At 50.1% G+C, this 15,862-nt stretch overlaps 1 protein-coding gene across 1 annotated transcript in view; it reads left to right on the top strand.

The window, feature by feature from the left end:
• Positions 1 to 578: 578 nt before the first annotated feature.
• The window catches only part of CTNNBIP1 (catenin beta interacting protein 1), a 62,506-nt gene continuing 47,222 nt past the window's right edge, over positions 579 to 15,862 (top strand). The window contains exon 1 of the mRNA XM_030805603.1: positions 579 to 855. The gene's annotated coding sequence lies outside the window, so the exon portion shown is untranslated. The remainder of the gene's footprint in view (positions 856 to 15,862) is intronic.

The following is a 15,862-nucleotide window of genomic DNA, read 5'->3' as shown; positions in this document are numbered from 1 at the left end:
AACTCAGAGGCAGCAACGTTCCCAGCTCAACGACGCAGGGAGACCACGCCCCTAAATGTTCTGCAACCTCATCCATTTCAGAATTTTCCGGGGTTCTGGGTAAACTGGCCTCACCAAGGATTCTGCCCCTTCTGGTTGCTCCCGTTTTTAAACACAGACCGGTGTGTGGGAGAGGCCATTATTTTGCCGGAACACTGTGCTCCTGGAGCAGATAGGGACACGCAGAGTGGCTTTACCGCAGCGCCAGCTTCATCCTTACCCGGCTCCTCCTCCAGGCCACCGCCTCCTCCTCGCGCCCAACCCGCCTTCCCTGCTCACCCCCGGCTCGCTCCTCCCCTTTGCTCTCAGCGCGGACTCGGCCACTCACTACCGGCGCCCTGGTCCATCCGCCCACCCCATGGCCCCGCCCCTATGCCGCTGGTCTCGCCCCCTTCCAGAAGGGCCCAATGAGCGTTCACATGCGCCGCAAGGCCCCTCCCCGCGGTGCGCAGCCCCGCCCACAGGCTGAGTTAACCAATTCGCGGCCCCGGGCCCCGCCCCGCCTGCAGGCCCCGCCCCGGCGCCCGGCCCCACGCGCCCTCCTCTCTCCGGGGCGTTGCCGCAGCCGCGCCTCAGCAGCCCGCGCGGAGCCAGATGCCGCCCCCTCCGCCGGTCCCACCCCCGGCGGCCTGGCGCCTCCCTCCCTCCCCACCGCGGTGACTCTCGGAGCGGGAGGCGGAGGCTGAGGCGGCCGCTCCCGCTGCTGCTACTGCCGCCGCCGCTGCTGCTCGGGCTGAGCACGCCCCGGAACAGGCCGTCGCGCGCTGCGCCCCGGACCCGCTGCCCGCGCCGGCCCGGCCGGGTCGGGCGGCCCAGGTAAGCGCCGAGGCCGGGCCGCGCCTGCACCGCCCGGGCCCGCGCCGCGCCGGGGCTGGGGGGAGCGGCCAGCCCTTTGTCTGCCGGGGAGGGGCCGCGGAGAGCGCCCCCGACCCCGCTCGGACCCCTGCCCGCCCCGGCGGCGCGGCGCCCTGGTCTGGGCCTGGCCGCCTCTCGCCGCAGACCACCTCCCGCCTCCCTCACCTTCGACCGGGGGACTCCTCCACAGGTGTCCGCGCCGCCCACCTTGTTGCTCACTTCACCGCGTCCGGGTGGCTGTCATCGCCCGTCCGCCCTCCCAACCTCTGGGCCCCTGCCTCTTCCCTCACCTGCGCCCACTCCGAGACTCTCACTCTCCATATTTCCCAAAGTAAACGCTGGGCCGCCCTTCCTCCCTCTGTAGTTCGATTGAACTGTCGTCTCTCGATTCCACCCCTCCCCGGTGAGCCTTCCTGGAAGGTACCTGGTGGGGGCACATACCTCACCTGGATGGCGGGCCTGTATGCACGAACCTGCAAAATTAACCACCTGGAGCCCCAAACTGCACCTCTCACCTCCTTTTCATCACCCCACCCCAACCACCTTCCTTTTTTTGGAACCTGGTAACCGAGACACTCAGGTCTGGACACCCAGCCTCTGCTAGGCCCTCCATCCCTCCCTCTGCCTTGTGAGCTGAACTTGTCTGAGCAGTGCCTGTCGTCAGGTTAGCCCCTGGGAAGGCGGCGGGGGCTGTGTTGGCCGCGAATCAAGAGTTTTATGAATAATGAGTCGTGTGGCTTGCAGCACCTCCTGTCTGAGGATCTCAGTATGCTCCAGCTGTTAATTATTTTGTCTCCTGTCACTCACAGAACTGAGAGAAACATGTCTGGCCAACTGCTGGGTAAATTGAGGCACAGGGTGTGTGGGTAAGGGACCTGGAGGCAAGTCAGGGTTTGTCTTGAGGTTCCGTTCTCATGAGCCTTGGCTCTTAGCCCCCTGCTACAACCACTGGGCTCCAGTTCCTGGCGTGTGTCCCCAAGTGATAACTGATCTCTTGTGCCATTAAAGTGTCCAGAGATACAGCAGCTTCCTCAGATTTAAAGTAGGACTTTGGATCATAAATAAAGGTGCCGGCTGTTAAATGCCAATGTGTCATTCACGGTTTGCTGGGGGAGTTCGTGGTCCTCCCTTGTAAATACAAATCACCTCTATGGGATGGAGATTCATTCATTCAGTACTGAGCATTTACTATGTGCCAGGCACCATTCCAAGTACTGGGGCTTTAGTGGTGAAGACAGACACGGTTTCTGCCCTCCTTAGAGATGACATTGTAAAGAGGAGGGAAGTCAGACAATAAGTGAGTAAACAAACAAGTGGACAAAATAATTTCAGTAGTGGTAAGTGCTGTGAAGGTGGAGAGGGGCCAGATTACATATGAGAATCTGTGGCTGGGTGCGGTGGCTCACGCTTGTAATCCCAGCACTTTGGGAGGCCGAGGTGGGCGGATCACGAGGTCAGGAGTTCGAGACCATCCTGACCAACATGGTGAAACCCCGTCTCTACTAAAAATACAAAAATTAGCCGAGCGTGGTGGCGCGTGCCTGTAGTCCCAGCTACTTGGGAGGCTGAGGCAGGAGAATTTCTTGAACCTGGGAGGCGGAGGTTGCAGTGAGCCGAGATCGCGCCACTGCACTCCAGCCTGGGCAACAGAGCAAAACTCCGTCTTGGGGGGCGGTGGAGAAAAAGAGCCTGTATATCAAAACAGAGATTTTGTAGGTCGTAATAAAGAGTTTGGATTTTATTCCAAGAACAGTTAGAGGTCATTGGAGGGTTTTAAGCAGAGAAAGGATAAAGTCTGATTTGTTCCAAAAGATTGTTCTGGCTGCTGTGTAGAGACTGGATTCTAAGGAACAAAGGTGGAGGCAGGGATATCAGCTATGAGACAGACTGTTGCAGCTGCCTGGCGAGAGATGATGGTGGCTTGAGGGAGTGGGGCAGTGGCAGTGGAAATGAAGAGGTGGAATCAGTCTGTTCCCTCTGGGAGAGCTGCAAAGCAAAACTTTGGAGACTGAGAGTTAGATGTCCCATAACAACGTGCTCATAGAACAGGTCCCTGCCTCCTTGATTGGAGAGGGTTTGTGGGTTTAAAAACCAGTTAGAGGTGGAGGAGGGCAGAATACACTGGGTTTCATTCCCACATCCGGTTGTATTATTTAAATGGGAACATTACTGCCTCTGTTGGAAGATGTTGCACCAAGAAATTGGGCCTGTTCTCATGGTAGGTGGGAGAACGTTTCAGTGGCCACAAACTTGAGCTATTAACCAGAATGAGGCCAGGTGCAGTGGCTTACCCCTGTATGTGCCAGCATTTTAGGAGGCCAAGGCGGGCAGATCACCTGAGGTCAGGAGCTCGAGACCAGCCTGGGCAACATGGTGAAAACCCGTCTCTACTAAAAATATAAAAATTAGCTGGGCATGATGGCGAGTGCCTGTAATCCCAGCTACTTGAGAGGCTGAGGCAGGAGAATCGCTTGAACCAGAGAGGTGGAGGTTGCAGTGAGCCAAGATCGCACCACTGCACTCCAGCCTGGGTGACGGAGGAAGACTCCATCTCAACAACAAAACAAAACAAACCCCAAAAAACAATAAAACTTGATCTCCATGCTGCTCCAAATCTGTGCTGTCAGAACATGTCAGAATGAGAGGACCTTGGGGGTTACACAGGCCAGCCCCTTCTTTTATGGTTAAGCATCTGTGGCCCCTAGAAGCTGGCTCTTTTGAAGTCTTATAGCAGTTTATGCATTTTCTTATGATGCCTGCTAGTTTCTACTCACTGTTTCATCTCCATGTGTACACGCATGACTCTAAGCTTTCTGAGGCCAGAATCTGTACTGGGTTTGTCTTTGCATCGTCCACAGTGTCTGAATCAGTGCCCTGCACAAAACGTAAACTCTTCAAATATTGGTTGACTTGCCTGGGTATCTCATCACACCAAGACTCCTGCCCCTGTCTTTTCATCAGACTGTGCTTCTTGTAGACTCCTCATCCAGGGTGCAATATAGTGTAAACCCAGCAGTCTCTTGTTCACAGGGCTCACATGACAGGGCAGCCCTTCCTTGATGGATCTGATGGATCTGTTCTCTCCATCCCTGCCAGTGGGGAACAGCTGCTGCAGGTGCTGACCAAGTAGTCACTTGACACTCAGCAAATATGTAGCTCTTTTTTTTTTTTTTTTTTTTTTTTTGAGATGGGGTTTTGCTCTTGTTGCCCAGGCTGGAATGCAATAGCACAATCTTGTCTCACTGCAACCCTCTGCCTCCTGGATCCAAACGATTCTCCTGCCTCAGCCTCCCGAGTAACTGGGATTACAGGCATGCGCCACCACGTCTGGCTAATTTTTGTATTTTTAGTAGAAATGGGGTTTCACCATGTTGGTCAGGCTGGTCTCGAACTCCTGACCTCAGGTGATCCACCCACCTTGGCCTCCTAAAGCGCTGGGATTATAGGCATGAGCCACCGCGCCCGGCCTGAAGTGTAGCTCTTAATTAGACCATAGACTTTGTACCAAGACCATCAGGTTTGGATATTGGTTCTGCCTTCAGGAGCTGCATGATCTTCAGCAGGTAACTTAATCTCTGTGTGTCTCAGTTTCCCCATATGTACAATAGTAATACTTTCCTCATGGAGTTGTTGGGAGGATTAAATTAAGTAATACCTAGTAGATACTCAGAAGACCACCTAGCACTTGGTATATGCTAAATTGAAGTAAGTATTATTTAGCCTTTGTTTATCTGCTTCTTAGCTCCCACCAGCATTTAAGCTCTTTGAGAGCAGAGATTTTTGTCTCTTTTTGTCTACTCTTATAATATGGTACCTAAACGTTGTAGTACTCTGAAAATATTTGTTGAATTGAATGACTTATTGAGCGCCTATGTGCTAGGCACTGTTGCGGATGCTACAGACGTAGCCAAGAACAAGATCTTTAAGAGGCATGCTCTTAAGAAGTTTATCTTCTAGTGGGAGAGACAGATAGTAAACAAATAAACGAGTCAACAAAAGAATGTAGGGTGGTGAGGCCGGGCGCGGTGGTTCACGCCTGTAATCCCAGCACTTTGGGAGGCCAAGGCGGGTGGATCACGAGGTCAGGAGATCGAGACCATCCTGGCTAACATGGTGAAACCTTGTCTCTACTAAAAATACAAAAAAAAATTAGCCGGGCATGGGGGCGGGCGCCTGTAGTCCCAGCTACTCAGGAGGCTGAGGCAGGAGAATGGCGTGAACTCAGGAGGCGGAGCTTGCAGTGAGCCGAGATCGCGCCACTGCACTCCAGCCTGGGCGACTAAGCAAGACTACATCTCAAAAAAAAAAAAGAATGTAGGGTGGTGAAAGAGATACGGGGGAAAATAAAACAGAAGGTGGAAAGTGGATGGGATGAGGGTTAGGGTCATAACTTTAGCTCCGGGGAGGTGGCTTTTGGGAGACATGGATGGTGATCAAGGGAGACAGCTTTGTGGACAGAGAGGACTGCAAGAATGATCAACTCAGAGGGGCTGGAGTGTGGTTAGTGATGAATCAGCAGGGGCCAAATTTGTGGCTGTGGTAAGAAGTTTGGATTTTACTCTTGAATTCTGAACAGTGAGAAGTCACTGCCTGGGAACTTTTCCTGGAGCTGTAGGAGAATATTTGAGTCCACACTAAAAGAACGGGACATTACGAAGAGCAGCTGGAATAGGTTCTCTTTGTCCTGGGAGGCTTTTGGAGGCCAGGTAGAGTATTGAGTTTCTTCCCATCAGGTCCCTTATTTCTCTAGCCTGGTCCCCTGAAGATGAGGGAAGCATCAGCTAGGTTGATGACGGTCTTGGTATGTGTGTCTGTGTGTCCTGCATTTTATTGAGCTTCCTTTTTTCCGAGTCCCTAAGTCATCAGCAAACATTTCTTGAGTTGAATGAATGAATGTTGCCAGTGCTTAGCAGCTTGTTGTCCACAGTGGAATGTCTGTGTTCTCTGCTCCTCTCTGTGTGAGTTAAAGCTTCTTATCTTGGCAGTGACTCTTAAGTAGTCTTGGAGTTTTGCAGCCATTCTTCGTAAATGCATCAGAGACACACATACATAGATATCACTGTTTCTTTGTTGAGAGTATACCAAGATTGACTGGACAGCTTTCCTACCCCCACCCCATCCCCACTTCTCTGCCAGTCCCTGCTATCACCAGGCCCCTCTATAGAGGGTTGGGCCACACTGGCACCTGTGACCATCTCCTGTTTGATTACTTGATCAGGAACACAGTGGTATCTAGAAAGCATTGGCTGTCTTTCGTCGGACTGAGCGGAGTTGGGTAACTCAACAGAGCACTGAGAGAAATGGCATTTCAAACCCAGGGGCTCCACTCACCAGGAGTCCAGAGTGGGACTCTTTAGACTGGGTGCCATTGGCCAGCTTTTCAGATCCCTTTTTGGTCCTCCCATCATCAGTTGTCCACGATGCCACTTGCTCTGCTAACCTTGAGAGGCCAACACGAGTTAGTGGGAATCAAATAGGACGCTTGTGTTGCAGGTCCCTTTCAGAGTCCTGGGCCATTTTATTGGCAGAATCTGAAATGCCTGCTAGTCATATGTCGTCTGTAGCTTTGTAAAAACTAAACGCAGAGTGGGTGCAAGCTTTTTCTCATGTAGCTGGTTTTCTTATTATGAGAATGATATGTGCTTATTTAGAAAATGAGAAAGTGAATGATAGTGGCATTTTACATACACTGTCTCATTTCATCCTCACGGTTTCTGAGATACGTACCATTATTACCGTTTTGTTTTTTTTTGTTTGTTTGTTTGTTTGTTTTGAGATGGATTCTTGCTCTGTCGCCCAGGCTGGAGTGCAGTGGCACGATCTCGGCTCACTGCAAGCTCCGCCTCCCGGGTTCACGCCATTCTCTTGCCTCAGCCTCCGGAGTAGCTGGGACTACAGGCGCCCACCACTACGCCCGGCTAATTTTTTGTATTTTTAGTAGAGACGGGGTTTCACCGTGTTAGCCAGGATGGTCTCAATCTCCTGACCTTGTGATCCGCCCGCCTCGGCCTCCCAAAGTGCTGGGATTACAGGCATGAGCCACCGCGCCCGGCCTTACCATTTTGTATGTTAAGAATCTGAGGCCTAGAAACGTTAAGTAAAGTGTTTAAGGTCGAGCTAGTTGGGAACAGAATCAGATTCAAACCGGGCAGTATGACTGCCAGGCAGAGCTCTGAGCACCATGTCATATACTGATTCTCAGCAGAAACCATAGAGAAGAAAGAAAAGGCTCCCTTAAGCCCAACGTAGGTGACATTCTTAGGGTAGTCAGAGTTAACTTGCTGGCTGCTCCAAAGGGTTTGAATCCTAGGCCCTTTCCCTGTCTTGTCTGACCCTGGGCAAGCTAATTAACCTCCCTTTGCTTTACTTTCCTTGACTGTAAATGGGGATAATGATACTTGTACCTTCGTAGTTCCCAGGGGCATGATGGTGTTTGAGCCAAAGTGCTTTTGAACTTCTTTTATGAAAGGGAACTGAGCACCAACTACTGTTATACTCAGTTATTAAAGACCTATTATGCTCTGGTCCTCCATGAAGCCTTGTTAAAAAGGGAAAGACAACAGTCCCCAGAGGGAAGGGTGTCCTTCTGTGGGGGAATAGCTGGACAAAAACATTGTTTTTCCTTTTTGAAGTTTCTTAAGGATTGAGGGTCATACCTGTGGCTCCATTTTTCATGATTGTGTTGTAGTGTAGAAGCTCCTGTAAACAGGTGTGTGTTCTGTGCATCATAACATGATTGAGGACCTCTGATGGCAGGGCCAAGAGGGAGTTATAGGGCTTGGTTTCTAATCTTGGTTCTGATGTTTTTTATAAGCCAGAATCACAAAGGCACCAAGAAGTGGTGGTTGTCTTCCATTACTCCTTCCTCCCTTCCCTCCTTCCTTCTAATGACTCATTGATTCAATAAATATTTATTAAGGCTTTATTACAATCTGGACACCATCATAGGTACTAGGAATATCGTGGCAAGCAGGATAAAAATAGTTATTCCCTGGCCGGGTGTGGTGGCTCACGCCTGTAATCCCAGCACTTTGGGAGGCCAAGGCAGGCGGATCACGAGGTCAGGAGATTGAGACCATCCTGGCTAACATGGTGAAACCCTGTCTCTACTAAAATTAGCCTGGCATGGTGGCACGCACCTGTAGTCCCAGCTACTCGGGAGGCTGAGGCAGGAGAATTGCTTGAACGGGGGAGGCGGAGGTTGTAGTGAGCTGAGATTGCACCACTGCACTTCAGCCTGGGCGATAGAGTGAGACTCTGTCTCAAAAAAAAAAAAAAAAAGTCAAGTTCTTCCCCATACCAAGCTCTTAGTCTGGGACCAAGAGGCTTGTTATATCATTGGCATCGTGTGAATGAAGAAAGAATGATTTGATGAGAGTACTTTGAACCCTTAGGAGGAGAGTCAGGACGTGATCTCCAGATGCACACTGGCCCCAGTGGCTACCTGCCCTAAGTGGACATTAAGATGGGGGGCTGGGTTGGCTTTCCAGAAGAGCAAGGGAAGAGTTAAACAATTAGAGCCCTTCCGTGTCCCGTAACAAAAGCTGTACTTGGTATGGACATCTTGAGAAACAGTGCACACCTCGGGAGCCGTGGTTAGCAAGAACTCCCCACTTAAAGCCTTAACGCTTTGACTGTTACTTCAGTTTCAGTCAGGGAGAAATGCCCATCTTGAGGATTTCTTTTCAAAGTTTTTGCTTGGGGCTGTGAATTTTGAAGTTCTGCCACTAACACGGTGCACTTCTTATGTAACAGGCGCCAGACCTTGTCTCTGCAGAGTTCTCTTCCTGCCCGATACGTCTCTCCCTGCCAACTTTGGAAAGCAGGCATATGGTGGTAGGCGGGCTCTCCACAGTGCTCATGGGGTTCCTGGGGGAACTGATGCACATGGACACCTATGTCCTCTAGCCCCCATTTTGGGTCAATATATACAGATTAGAGTGGGGGTAGGGTTCTTTCTTCCCCAAGCACCAGGCCTTCAGTTCTCTTCAAAGACCAAGGTCAGGGAGGTCTAGCAAGCAGTTCATGTGAAAGCACACAGTGTTCCTCTCTCCCTCCAGCCAGGGCTGGGTAGAGAGGGCAAAGGGCTGGCAGAGGCAGCCACTCACATTTGGAGTGAGAGGAGGGTGCCAGGACAGCGAGGCATATCCTTGTGCGATGTTATTTTCACCAGCCCTTATCATGTCACTGTATGTAGCACTGCTGGTGCTAATCAGCTACCCCTTCAAGCTGAGGGGCGGGGCAGCAGCATCCAGCATCTGATTAGGAAGGCAAGGCCTGCATAGCGAGGAGGCCAGGTCACTCAGTGCACCTGGACATCTTCAAGTGTGATTGGAGCCCGCAGTGATGCTGTTTCAGCTAGAAGATTGTGACCCATTTCCATATCCTCTCCCACGTGGAGAGCTGGGGAGGAGGCTTTGAGAGCCAGCTCCAATTAAGGTGTTTTTTCAGGCCTGAGTAGCACCCAAGTGTCTAACCCACATGTTTTCTGCTGCTGGAATCCTGTGGTCAATGCCCTTGACCTGAACCGAATAACCACCCCAGGGCAGATGAAGTTACCACCCCTGAAGTCCTAGATTCCGCCAGCAAGGCTTCCTGCAAAGATCAGGATCCTTTGTGGATCAAGCAGCTCACATAATATGGGCCCCACCCCTGTTCTTCCTGATCAATCACCAGGCAAACCTTGGACCAGTTTCCAAGGAGATACTTGGCCTTGACCTCCCTGCCCAGACAAGCCTCACAGCCACCTGCCTCAGGCAGCCCTAGCTTCCCAGAGACCCATCCTGACCCTGACTTGCACCCTTGCCAAATGTCCTAAATATCCTTCTGCTGCAGGAATATGAAATAAGACCTGTTTCTGAACTTCTAGGTTTCTTTTATTCTTTCCAGGTAGATGACATTTTAATGATTCTCTGTGATTTTACATTTCTTTTTTGTGTGTTGGGGAGGGGCCTGGGGTATGATTTAAATAAGTGAAGCTGTTAGTACTGGTAGCACTTAAGCTGGTGAAGTGGTGGGTCTGAGCCCCTGAATAGTCCCATTTTACTTACCAAGAAGGGAGCAAAAGTACCTGCCAAGGTCAGCTCTGGCTAGGCCCTGTGAGCCTGTTCCTGAACGTGTGCTCACACTTGGCTTCTGGACTGAGGCAGAAGGTCCTTCTCCCTCCATGTGTGTTAATACTGTTGGCACTGCCCACAGCCTCCAGGGGCACATAGCCTTCCTCTGGCTGATCGCTGGAGTTGGAGGAAGATGAGGTGCTGGTGATTTTTTGAAAGACATATTGGGGCTTACAGGCAAGCAAGCTGGCCCCCAGTTCTGCTTTCCTGCACAGAGCAGTCTTCCAGAGCTTGTGGTGGGATGTAAGGGAGCTCAGGCAGCCGGAGCAGCGCAGAGACCTGGCTCCTTCCTCCCTCCTGAGGTCTGCTGCAGCTGGCACAAGGGGTCACATGTGCCCGTTTGCCTTGTGTTTGCTTTGGGTGCTGGCTTCCCACTCTCACTTCCTAATCTCCTCTAAAGAGGAGTGGCCTGTTAGGTCCATGAGTGGTGACAGTGGAGATTGAAGTGCTTAGCGTCAGGCACCACACTGCACTGGCAAGACCACTCAGATGAAGGGTGTTCTTTCATTCTCATCTGACCCCATTCCACTTCATTTAAAAATATCATTCGCCCAGGCTGGAGTGTGGTGACACGATCACAGCTCACTGCAGCCTCAACCTCCCAGGCTCAAGTGGTCCTCCCATCTCAGCCTCCCAGGTAGTTGGGACCACAGGCACATGCCACCATGCTGCGCTAATTTTTTGTATTTTTAGTAGAGATGGGGTTTCACCTTGTTAGCCAGGATAGTCACAGTCTTGTGATCTGCCCGCCTCGGCCTTCCAAAGTGCTGGGATTACAAGCGTGAGCCACCGCACCTGGCCTCCACCTCACTCATTTTAATGGCATTCTATTGATTGTTTTTTTTTTTTTTTTCTTGAGACAGAGTCTTGTCGTCCAGGCTGGAGAGTGTAGTGGTGCAATCTTGGCTCACTTCAACCTCTGCCACCTGGGTTCAAGGGATTCTCCTGCCTCAGCCTCCCGAGTACCTGGGATTACAGGCATGTGCCACCAGACTCAGCTAATTTTTGTAGGTTTAGTAAAGGTGGGGCTTTGCCATGTTGGCTAGGCTGGTCTCGAACCCCTGACCTCAGGTGATCCACCCACCTCGGCCTCCCAAAGTTCTGGGATTACAGGCGTGAGCCACCATGCACGGCCATTTCTTTTTCTTTCTTTTTTTTTTTTTTTTTTTTTTTTGAGACGGAGTCTTGCTCTGTCGCCAGGCTGGAGTGCAGTGGCATGATCTCAGCTCACTGCAACGTCCGCCTCCCGGGTTCAAGTAATTCCCTTGTCTCGGCCCCCCAAGTAGCTGGGATTACAGCCATGCATCACCATGCCCAGCTAATTTTTTGTATTTTAGTAGAGACGGGGTTTCACCATGTTGGCCAAGATGGCCTTGATCTCCTGACCTTGTGACCTACCCACCTTGGCCTCCCAAAGTGCTGGGATTACAGGCATGAGCCACTGTGCCTGGCCTTTTTTTTTTTTTTTTTTTTTTTTTTTTTTTTTTTTTTTTTTTTGAGATGGAGTCTTGTTCTGTCGCCCAGGCTGGAGTGCATTGGTGCCATCTCGGCTCACTGCAGCCTGTGCCTCCCAGGTTCCAGCGATTCTCCTGCCTCAGCCTCCTGGGTAGCTGGGATTACAGGTGCACACCACCACGCCCGGCTAATTTTTGTATTTTTGGTAGAGATGGGGTTTCACCATGTTGGCCAGGCTGGTCTTGAACTCCTGATCTTAGGTGTTCTGCCTGCCTTGGCCTCCCAAAGTGCTGGGATCACAGGCGTGAGCCACCGTGCCCGGCCTCATTTTATATTTTTAAGGCCGCTTATGAACCATCTCTTAGTCAGCCTTCCATATCCTTAGGTTCCACATCTGTGGATTAAACCAACCACAAAAATATTCAGGAAAAATTCTCACGAATCATTACTAACGAACTTACTCGTGAAACCAAACACCATCTGTTCCCCAAAAACCTATGGAAGTAAAAAATTTTTTTTAAATAACAAAAAATACAATGAAATTAAATTCAAAAAAAATATTCAGGGAAAAAACAAAATATAACAATACAATAACAAATAATACAAATAAAAAACCAATATAGTATAACTATTTACATAGTATTTACATTTTATCAGGTACTATGAATAATCTAGAGATGATTTAAAGTATATGTCAGGATGTGCATAGGTTACATGCAAATACTGTGTCACTTTATATAAGGGACTAGAGCATCTGTGGATTTTGGTTTCTGTGTAGGGGTCCTGGAGCCAATCCCCCAGAGATACTAAGGGACAACTGTGTATTGTTTGCCCATTTCTTTTTTAGGTTTACAGTCTTTTTCTTATTGACTTACACTTTTTTTTATATATTAAGGAAATCTGTCCTATGGCTGTGATATGTGTTATACATATTTTCGCCAATTTGTCACTGTTCTTTTTTTTTTTTTTTTTTTTCCTTTTTGAGACACAGTCTCGCTGTGTTGCCAAGCTGTAGTACAGTGTCACAATCTTGGCTCACTGCAACCTCCAACTCCCAGGTTCCACAGATTCTTCTGCCTCAGCCTCCTGAGTAGCTGGGATTACAGGCACGTGCCACCACACCGAAATAATTTTTGTATTTTTAGTAGAGACGGGGTTTCACCACGTTGGCCAGGATGGTCTCAATCTCCTGACCTCGTGATGTGCCCACGTTGGCCTCCCAAAGTGCTAGGATTAAGGCGTGAGCCACTGTGCCCGGCCCACTGTTCTTTTAATTATATATTTTTTCATGCAGAGTTTTTGATTTTTATGTAATCAGATTTTAAAATATTTTATGACTTCTAGGTTTTTAAAAATTTTTTTATTTCTTTTTTTTTTTTTTTGCTGAGACAGAGTCTCACTCTGTTACCCAGACAGGAGTGCAGTGGTGCGATCTCAGCTTACTGCATCCTCTGCCTTCTGGGTTCAAGCGATTCTCCTGCCTCAGCCTCCTGAGTAGCTGGGACTACAGGCGTGTGCCACCACGCCCAGCTAATTTTTGTATTTTTTAGTAGAGACGGGGTTTCACCATATTGGCCAGGCTGGTCTTGAATTCCTGACCTTGTGATCCGCCCACCTCAGCCTCCCAAAGTGCTGGGATTACAGGCGTGAGCCACCGCGCCCGGCCAAACTTTTTTATTTCTTTTATGTTTTGAGACGGAGTCTCACTCTTCACACAGGCTGGAATACAGTGGCACGATCTCAGCTCACTGCAACCTCCACCTTCCAGCTTCAAGTTATTCTCCTGCCTCAGCTGCCTGAGTCGCTGAGATTACAGGCGCCTGCCACCATGCTTGGCTATTTTTTTTTTTTTTGAAATGGAGTCTTGCTCTGTCGCCCAGGCTGGAGTGCAATAGCAGGATCTCACCTCACTGCAACCTCTGCCTCCTGGGTTCAAGCAATTCTCCTGCCTCAGCCTCCTGAGTAGCTGGGATTACAGGCGTGTGCCACCATGCCTGGCTAATTCTCATCTTTTTTGTTTTGTTTTGTTTTTGTTTTTGTTTTTGGAGACGGAATCTCGCTCTTTGGCCCAGGCTGGAGTGCAGTGGAGCGATCTCGGCTCACTGCAAGCTCTGCCTCCTGGGCTCATGCCATTCTCCTGCCTCAGCCTCCTGAGTAGCTGGGACTACAGGCGCCCGCCACCACATCTGGCTAATTTTTTGTATTTTTAGTAGAGACGAGGTTTCACCATGTTAGCCAGGATGGTCTCGATCTCCTGACCTCGTGATCCGCCCGTCTCGGCCTCCCAAAGTGCTGGGATTACAGACCTGAGCCACCGTGCCTGGCCACGTTTTTTGTTTGTTTGTTTGTTTGTTTGTGAGACAGAGTCTCGCTTTGTCTCCCAGGCCGGAGTGCAATGCAGTGGTGTGATCTTGGCTCATTGCAACCTCCGCCTCCCGGGTTCAAGCGATTCTCTTGCCTCAGCCTCCTGAGTAGCTGGGATTACAGGCGCGCGCCACCATGCCCGGCTAATTTTCATTTTTTTTTTTTTGGTTTGTTTGAGACAGAATCTCGCTCTGTCGCCCAGGCTGGAGTGCAGTGGCATGATCTCGGCTCACTGCAACCTCGGCCTCCCGGGTTCCATTGATTCTTCTGCCTCAGCCTCCTGAGTAGCTGGGACTACAGGCATGTGCCACCATGCCTGGCTAATTTCTGTATTTTTAGTAGAAACGGTGTTTCACCATTTTGGCCAGGCTGGTCTCGAACTCCTGACCTCGTGATCCGCCCACCTTGATCTCTCAAAGTGCTGGGATTAAAGGCGTGAGCCACCGCACTCGGCCAATTTTTGTATTTTTTAGTAGAGACGGGGTTTCACTATGTTAGTCAGGCTGGTTTTGAACTCCTGACCTTGGATCTGCCCTCCTTGGCCTCCCAAAATCCTGGGATTACAGGCGTGAGCCACCATGGCCGGCCTAATTTTTATATTTTTAGTAGAGACGGGGTTTCACCATGTTAGCCAGGCCACTCTTGAACTCCTGACCTCAGGTGATCTGCCCGCCTTGGTGTCTCAAAGTGCTGGGATTTCAGGCATGAGCCACTGCACCTGGCTGACTTCTACGTTTCATTTCATATTTTCTTCTCGCACTGTGTTCCTTGCCTGTGTTTTCCTCTAATACATTCACTCCATGTTTTATACATTAAAACTTTGATCCATATCCAAGGTATCAAAGCCAGCATCACCAGAATTGGGGCAAACTGGCATTATGCACTTCTAATGGAACACTGATACATCAGCTACATAATTTCTTGTGAAAGTGTTTAAGGAACAATTGGCCAAGTCCAGATTGTGGAACATCCTAAAGACAAGGGTCCTGGACTCTAAAAAATGTTAATATCCTGATAAACGAAGAAAAGCTGCTAAACCATTCTAGATTAAGTAGGTTGAAGAGCATGGGAACCAAGTGCAACTGAGATCATTGATCCAGTCCTGGATTAAACACAAGTGAAGGCCAAATTGAGGGGGAGGGGGAATTGGGGAAATTTGGATATGGGGTGAATATCAAAGATACTACTATGTCAATATTAAATTCCTTGAGAAGGCCGGGCGTGGTGGCTCACACCTGTAATCCCAGCACTTTTGGAGGCAGAGGCAGGAGGATTGCTTGAGGCCAGGAGTTCAAGACCAGCCTGGGCAACATAGCAAGAGCCATTTCTTAAAAAACAAAACAAGGCCAGGTGCGGTGGCTTATGCCTGTAATCCTAGCACTTTGGGAGGCCAAGGCGGGTGGATCACGAGGTCAGGAGTTCGAGACCAGCCTGGCCAACATGGTGAACTCCTGTCTCTACTAAAAATACAAAAAATTAGCTGGGCATGGTGGCGTGCACCTATAGTCCCAGCTGCTCGAGAGACTGAGGCAGTGGAATCGCTTGAACCCGAGAGGCGAAGGTTGCAGTGAGCCGAGATCGTGCCACTGCACTCTAGCCTGGCGACAGAGCGAGACTCTGTCTCAAAACAAAACAAAACAAAACTAGGCTAGGCGTGGTGGCTCACGCCTGTAATCCTAGCACTTTGGGAGGCTGAGGCAGGCGAATCACCTGAGGTCAGGAGTTCAAGACCAACCTGCCCAACATGGCAAAACCCCATCTCAACTGCAATACAAAAATTAGCTGGGCATGATGGGGGGTGCCTATAATCCCAGCTACTTGGGAGGCTGAGGTGGGAGAATCGCTGGAACCCAGGAGGCGGAGGTTCCCGTGAGCTGCAACTGTGCCATTACACTCCAGCCTGGGTGACAGAGTAAGACTCAGTCTCAAAAACAAAACAGGCCGGGTGCAGTGGCTCATGCCTTTAATCCCAGCACTTTGGGAGGCCGAGGCGGGCGTATCATGAGGTCCGGAGATCGAGACCATCTTGACTA

This window comes from Nomascus leucogenys, chromosome 24 (genome assembly GCF_006542625.1).
Source record: "Nomascus leucogenys isolate Asia chromosome 24, Asia_NLE_v1, whole genome shotgun sequence".
Classification (NCBI taxonomy): domain Eukaryota; kingdom Metazoa; phylum Chordata; class Mammalia; order Primates; family Hylobatidae; genus Nomascus; species Nomascus leucogenys.
The sequence above is the reverse complement of the archived record's forward strand: the minus strand, read 5'-3'. Positions and strand labels throughout refer to the sequence as shown.